Source organism: Pelodiscus sinensis, chromosome 1 (assembly GCF_052426305.1).
Source record: "Pelodiscus sinensis isolate ZL-2025 chromosome 1, ASM5242630v1, whole genome shotgun sequence".
In the NCBI taxonomy this organism is placed as follows: Eukaryota; Metazoa; Chordata; order Testudines; family Trionychidae; genus Pelodiscus; species Pelodiscus sinensis.
In genome coordinates, this window is record NC_143052.1 from 160604307 (window position 1) to 160611286 (window position 6980).

Genomic DNA, 6980 nt, shown 5'->3' on the forward strand with positions numbered 1-6980 from the left:
ACAAGACAGCTACAGACGAAAGAATAATGATCTGAAACTCATCAGAGGAGGGTCTTTGACGGGAGCCATAGAGTCACATCCTTGGAAGTACTGGATCCAGGAGATCACATTTGGGGGAGATTCTCCAGAAAAGGAGACAGCACAGGAACACATAAGGACACCTTGATCATCTTTTGTTAAAATGCAAGAAGGAATCATCCAGAACCAATGTCATCTCGTTTTATCATCAGGTGGACCTCCTGTACACTCTGATCACTAACCCTGACACTGAACCTATGTGGGCAGATCAAGCAGTGTTCATAGTAGCATCATCCGTCCCTCAAATCCCCGTTTTACAAGGAGATAGTCTATCCAAGGAAAAATGGATTCTTGCTTTCCTTGATGATTACATAACACCTTGAGAACACAGAAAAGTCAACAGCTTGGTATCTAAATGGGCTGAATAAATCTTTGACACAAGGCTGAAGGTTCATCTAGTCTACTCTGACCTTCATAGGTCTATTTATTCTAGTGCATTCCTGTTATTTGTTGTTGTACAATGTAAAGTTTGGATAAAGATTTATCAGCCGTCTCTTTTCAGAATAAGGAATATGAAGTTTGTTGTGAATGTTCAGAGACACCACTAGGGGGTATAGAGCAAGGAAAGACATGTCTGTATATTCAGAAAAGCAGGTCAATCTTGTATTCCCCTCAACCATGATGTGCTGCGTCTCTAATCCCACCAAGTTTCCTCACTGAGGCCAGTGATAACATTCAGCATGGATATTTCCTTCGTTTTCTTAGGAAGTTGAGCTTTTCAAAAGGTGCTCAGTGTGGACATAATTCTGCCTTCCCAACTGCAGGGAAAGCAGAGCTCAGCAAATGAATAAGTGTTTTGAAAGAATCACATCCTATCTGCTTCTGCACATTTTTAAATAGTCCCATTTAAACAGTTGCCCAATAAAGAATAAGTTCAACTGAAAATGAGACTCAGGTTTCATGATGCAGTTTTTCACTCAAGTTTTATTATGCTTATTTATTAATCTCATAATCCTATAATCGTTGTAGTATCTCCTAGTATAAGTTAAAATCCATACACCACATGAAGTGAGCAAAAAGTATATTTTTGGCCATCACTGAAGTCACAATATCAAACTCATGCCATGTACATGTTAGTATTGCAGTTTCAGTGGTACAATGTAAGTTCATTAGGCTTACCTGTTTGTTTCCTGCCTCTTCTCCCTGACATTAAAGCGGCCAGGACACATGCTTTTGTCTGCGTGTGGGTGGAAAAGAGGCCAAATACAATTGCATAGAACACCTAATTGGTGCCAGATAGTTTTGAACTAAACTCCTACCTGTTAGTTTAGCTGAAAAAAAAATACACCAGTTCTCATTAGCCCTTCACATTTTATGTTCATTATGTGGCAGAAACAAAGCACAACAGAGGTCACTGCATTTGCACATCAGGAAGCATGCTTATTAATGGAAGGCAGAAGGAGACAAAGAAAATGAGAGCAGAAGCAATAATAGTAAAGGCATTGACTTCAGGTGGCCGACAGCATATGTGCTCACTGGTGGTGTGACCTATTTTTTTCTTTTATTGCAGTGTTTCCTATGTTTATCTGTGTATGCTAAGCATCATTTCTATAAGGAGGGCTCACGTCACATTAGAGATACAGCACAACAATGCCAAAAAGGGACAGCCAATTAAAACTAAATTAAAACAATTTATAAGCCATATCCCACACTCGAAGCCCATGAAAAAAAGTAGCTGCTTGGTTGGCCCACCATGCCACTATCAATATTGCAGGTTACAATGCAGGGATGCGAGTTAAAGGCTGAGCTTCCTCTATGGGTGGCAGGGAATAAGAAAGGTGCGATGGTCATGTTTCAATCCAAGACTGAAGGAAAGCCTTTACCACTTTTAGCAAGCCCCTGTAAGCACCCCTACACAGCAATTCTGGTGACTGGTTTGAAATACCTAAAAGACGCCCAATTTTCAGAAGCAATAAAAAGCGTCCCCTTTAAAATTCAGGTCCTTTTATGATGTCTCAAGTTGGGCACTTAGAAATCATTGGTCATTTGAAAATTTAGGCCCTTAATGGATGACTGATGCTACACATAACTCCAGAAAAAAGCTGCATACATCTCCATTTGAAAATAACGAATAGTCTTGTGGCACCTGGTGTGTGTCTACACTGTACCGTAGGTCGAAATAAGATATGTAATTTGAATTATTCAAGTGTATCTTATTTCAATGTTATCTTGAAATAGCTTATTTCACCATTTGGCGCTATCTACATAGCATTTATTTCTAAATAAATCACTATTGGAATAGTGAGCCCATTATATTTCAAAATAATGGGCGCACTCAAAAAGATGCGGAATAGCTTTTTTGGGAGATCTCTGGTTTCCCAAAATAGTGCTGCAGTGAAGATGTACCCTCAGAGACCAACACAAATATATATAGTATCATCAGCTTTCATGGACAAAACCTACTTTACTGTTTACTGTTGGAGTTTGACAATACTACAATGTCACTTATTTGGTGTGCACTTACTGAAGAGTTATCAATGCTATAAAATTGTCTTTTTCTGATAGCAAATTACAATTAAGATGCATTAGAATTTCAACTAAAGTGCATTTCTGAATTAACGTAAGATGTTCCTATTTGTATTATTCAGAGGGAATGGGAAGCCAGCCAGATCAAAGTGTGGACTAAGAGCTTCATTTGGTCAGCTGAGTTTAACACATTATTTTGCTGCTCTTTTTTAATAGAAAAGTCAGATTCATAGACACTACCACATCCCAGCAGGCAAGGATCCAGCTTACTCTAGAAAGACCATTGACAGGAGGATGTAGTACCGTATATAGGAACTTTTAGGCTTGTCTACACAGCCTTTCAATGCAGACCGTAAGGGCATGAATTGAAGCATGCACTAAGTGTTGGCTGTAATTGCCCCCATGTAAAGCCTGCTAGCACAAACAACAAAGTATATTGTTTGTATTAATGTAGTTCCATTTCCAGCATGACTATGTTAATGCTAGCTAGGTGCCTTTTAGTTCATGCTAGATAAGAGTGACCCTATTTCTCTATGCTGAATACAGGACACCTGGTAAAATTATTCATATTCAAGCAAGTTCAACAGCAAGCAGTCAGAACTATGATTTCCAGAGAACTATGCAGTACAAATGAACATCAAGTTACGTGAGCCCCTGTTAAATCTAACTATGCAGTATTTATTTTTGTTTGACCTTTCAGGCTTTAGAGGCCACATAGGGAGAGGTAGCGCACACATTCCCATACATCTCTCTCACCCAAGGGAATTAGCCGACCGATCTGACCCATGCTGCCCAGTACTCTCTTCCATTCTAGACTGGACCCCAGGGACAGACCCACCTTTCCTGCTGCCTGGCACCTGGTGTTCCCAAGTCAACACATGGGGGTGCATGCAGAGTCACATGCCATCCCCAGATTGTTTTTTGCCATTGTTCACACCAGAACATGGCCATCAGCAGGGAAGGGACTGGAGCTGCTTTAAGCTGCAGCGGAAGAGAGAGAAGGGATGACCTGGCCCATATCTTTGCAGGTTCATCTCCCCATGGTTGGAAGCAGCTTGTCCTTTCTTGCTTACATGCTGTCAAAGGGCAGTTAATGCTTCCAGTGCCTGCTGCCTGGTTGAGCACCATGCTCTTGGCCATCAGGGCCTCACCAACCTGTCCCATTCCTGGCAGGCACTAGCAGCGCGCTGCAAGCTGCGGTAGCTGGTGAGTGATGGCAGATGCCAGGCAGCCACCCATTCTGTGTCACATCTGCTGCCCACCCATCATCCCTTTATGTGTTCCCCCTTCTCTGCTTTGTCCCTTCTCCCGTCTCCAGCCCTACTGCTCTTCCATAGTACCTCTGGCTGGGCGTGTCCTGCTCCTTGCACAGTGTGGAGAACCAGTGCTCAGCTCACTAACAGGCTGGCCAGCAGGCTACCACAGTCTCTGGCTGGGCTGGTGCCCTGGGAAAGCCCAAGACCCTCCAGCCCACGGTGCTGGCCCTGCATGTACCGGAGCTCTGCAAAGCAGGGGCCTGGGGAAGCTTCTCTGTTCCTCAGCTAAGCTCTGGAGTTGGTGGAGGGCTGGGAGGAAGAGAAGTGCAATTTTTGCCACCAGCCTTGCACATCCATCTTCATTGTCAACCCCTGGACATCTCCCACCCCCATGCTGATGGGCGGGACACTAGTGAGCAGGGATCCAGCCAACAGCAGGACCCACCAGTAATGTGAGGGGTGGGGCGGAGAGGGAGAAAATATGTGATAATTTGCTCCTTTTTACACAGAAGTCAGGACACCTGCAGGAGGGCTTAAATATAGGACTGTTCCTCTAATACAGGCAGTCCCCGGGTTACGTACCAGATAGGGACTATAGGTTTGTTCTTAAGTTGAATTTGTATGTAAGTCGGAACTGGCTCCAGATTCAGCCGCTGCTGAAACTGATCAGCGGCTGACTACAGGAAGCCCTAGGAAGCCGTGGGCAGAGCAACTCTGCCTAGGGCTTCCTGGAATCAGCCGCTGATCAGTTTCAACAGCGGCTGAATCTGGACTCAGAACAGCTGGAGCGCTGCCGGGTAGGTCCCCGCAGGACCAACCCGGCAGCACCCCAGGTGCTCTACCCCAGGCGTCCCGCAACAAAAGCCTGGTCTGCTGGGGGGGGGGAGGGGGGGCGCACTAGCTGCGCCCCCTCCCCCCTAGCTGACCAGGGAGACCCGAGCAAAGTCGAGGAGGCGCAGAGGTCCTGCCGCCTCTGTGGCTTTGCTCCTGTCTCCCTGCTGTGCTGGGGGAGCCCCCCCAGCACAGCAGGGAGACCCGAGCAAAGCCGCAGAGGCGGGGGACCCCGCTGCCCATGCGGCTTTGCTCCGGGGCAAAGGAGCAAAGCCACACGGGCAACGGGGTCCCGCCACCTGTGCGGCTTTGCTCGTGTTTCCCTACTGTGCTGGGGAGTCCCCCCCAGCACACCAGGGAGACCCGGAGCAGCTTTTCTCACCCCGGAGGATGCGGTGGCGGGACCGCTGCGCTCTGGGCGGTCCCGCCGCCCGCAAGCTCCGGGGCGAGAAAAGCCCCGTTCGTAAGTGCGGATCCGACATAAGTCGGATCCGCGTAAGTCGGGGACTGGCTGTAATGGGACAGCTGGTCACCCTGTGCTAGGTTAGGTTTAGAGAGGAGGTTACAGTGCAACACTTGAATGTGTGCTACAACCTCATAATCCACCCTGTGGGCCACATAGACAAGTCCTTACTCTCCATGGGCTGCACGTCTGTATTAACAATAAAGACTGCTACTATGCACTCCAATTTGTAGTAATTTGATGTCTGATTAGTTTTTGAGAAAAAAGGCCCTTAGTTGGGCAGCGTTTCAGTAAATGACAATATCACGATCACTACGGGGATATTAGATGTAGCCTAATTTTATCTGCTTCGGCATTTAAATCCTTTTTCAGTGTTGTAGATTCTAATGGACCTGAAGTGCCAAAGAAGCGTAAAATGAGAGAGTTAATTTATTCCCTCATATATGCAGACAGAGTCTTAAAATAGGTTGAGGGGGTTACTGCTTTCAAGAGACACTTTTGCAGTAGAAAGGGGAATTTCTCTTTATTACCGCTTGACAATGGGCAGTTAACAACCCAGCTAACCCAAAATGGAAAATAATTTAAGAATGAAATGGGGCACTAAAACACTGCAATTTTTTTAAGTAGCGTGTAAATTTATTAATTGAACTGCAGTTCTTTCAACAGTGTAGGTCACTGGAAGGCAAAAAAGAACTGGGGCTAACAATAGATCTCAATAGCATCCATTAGTGCCACTGAATTCAACGGATTTATGTAAGAGCAAGTCTTGGTCACTGGTATTTAAGGTTCCAGTACAGTACAGTGTTGCTTTTAAGTTTTCTTTTACCAGCTGTCCATTTGCCCAATCTTTGCTGCATACACCGTTTGCTGTTTATTAGAAATGTATTTAATATTCACAGTATAATTCCCTAAGTGGCCAAACTCCTGTCCAGTAAACTAATTTCCTACTGAACACACAAGGTACTGAGGGTACGTCTACACTACAGCGCTAGTTCGAACTAACTTAGTTCGAATTAGTTAATTCGAACTAAGCTAGTTCGAACTAACGCGTCTAGAACTAAAAACTAGTTCGAACTAGCGTTTTGCTAGTTCGAACTAGTAAGTCCACATTGAGTGGACTCTGAACAGGGCTTAAGGATGGCCGGAAGCAGTGCCGGCAGGGCATAAAAGGAGGACTTAGAGCATGGAGATGCTGTCTCAGGCTAGCCGAGGGCTGCGCTTAAAGGGTCCCGACCCCCACCCCGGACACACAGTTCTAAGGGGTGCCCCGCTTCCAAAGAAGTTCTGGCTTGGAGTGCCCACACTGGGCACATCACACCACTCGGCCATCAGCCCGGCTGCACTTGCCGCAGGCTGCCATCTGGGGAGAGGGAGTAATTGGGGGGCTGCAGGAGAGCTTCCACCCCCAGAAGCCCGCAGAGCCAGCCCAGTCCTCCCCATCGGGGGCTCGTACCCCATTCCTCCCTCACCTCCTTCCACTTACCCTTCCCTAGCCCCCCTTCTTATTGATGTACAAAATAAAGATAACGTTTCTTCCAACATTGACTCTGTCTTTATTGAAAAAAACTGGGGGACACTGGGAAAAGGAGGTGGGAGAGGGGAAGAGAAAGGCTGGGAGAGGGGAGGGCAACTAACATGATCAGGGGTTGGGAACAGGTCCCAGATGAAGAAAGGCTACAGAGACTGGGACTGTTCAGCTTAGAAAAGAGGAGATGGAGGGGGGACAGGATAGAGGTCTCTAAAAGCAGGGGTTGGGTGGAGAGGGTGCGTTCAGAAAAGTTCTTCCTGAGTTCCCATAAAGAAGGACTAGAGGACACCAAAGGAAAGGAATGGGTAGCAGGCTTGAAACTAGTAAGAGAAAGTTGTTCTTCTTGACAAAGCAAATA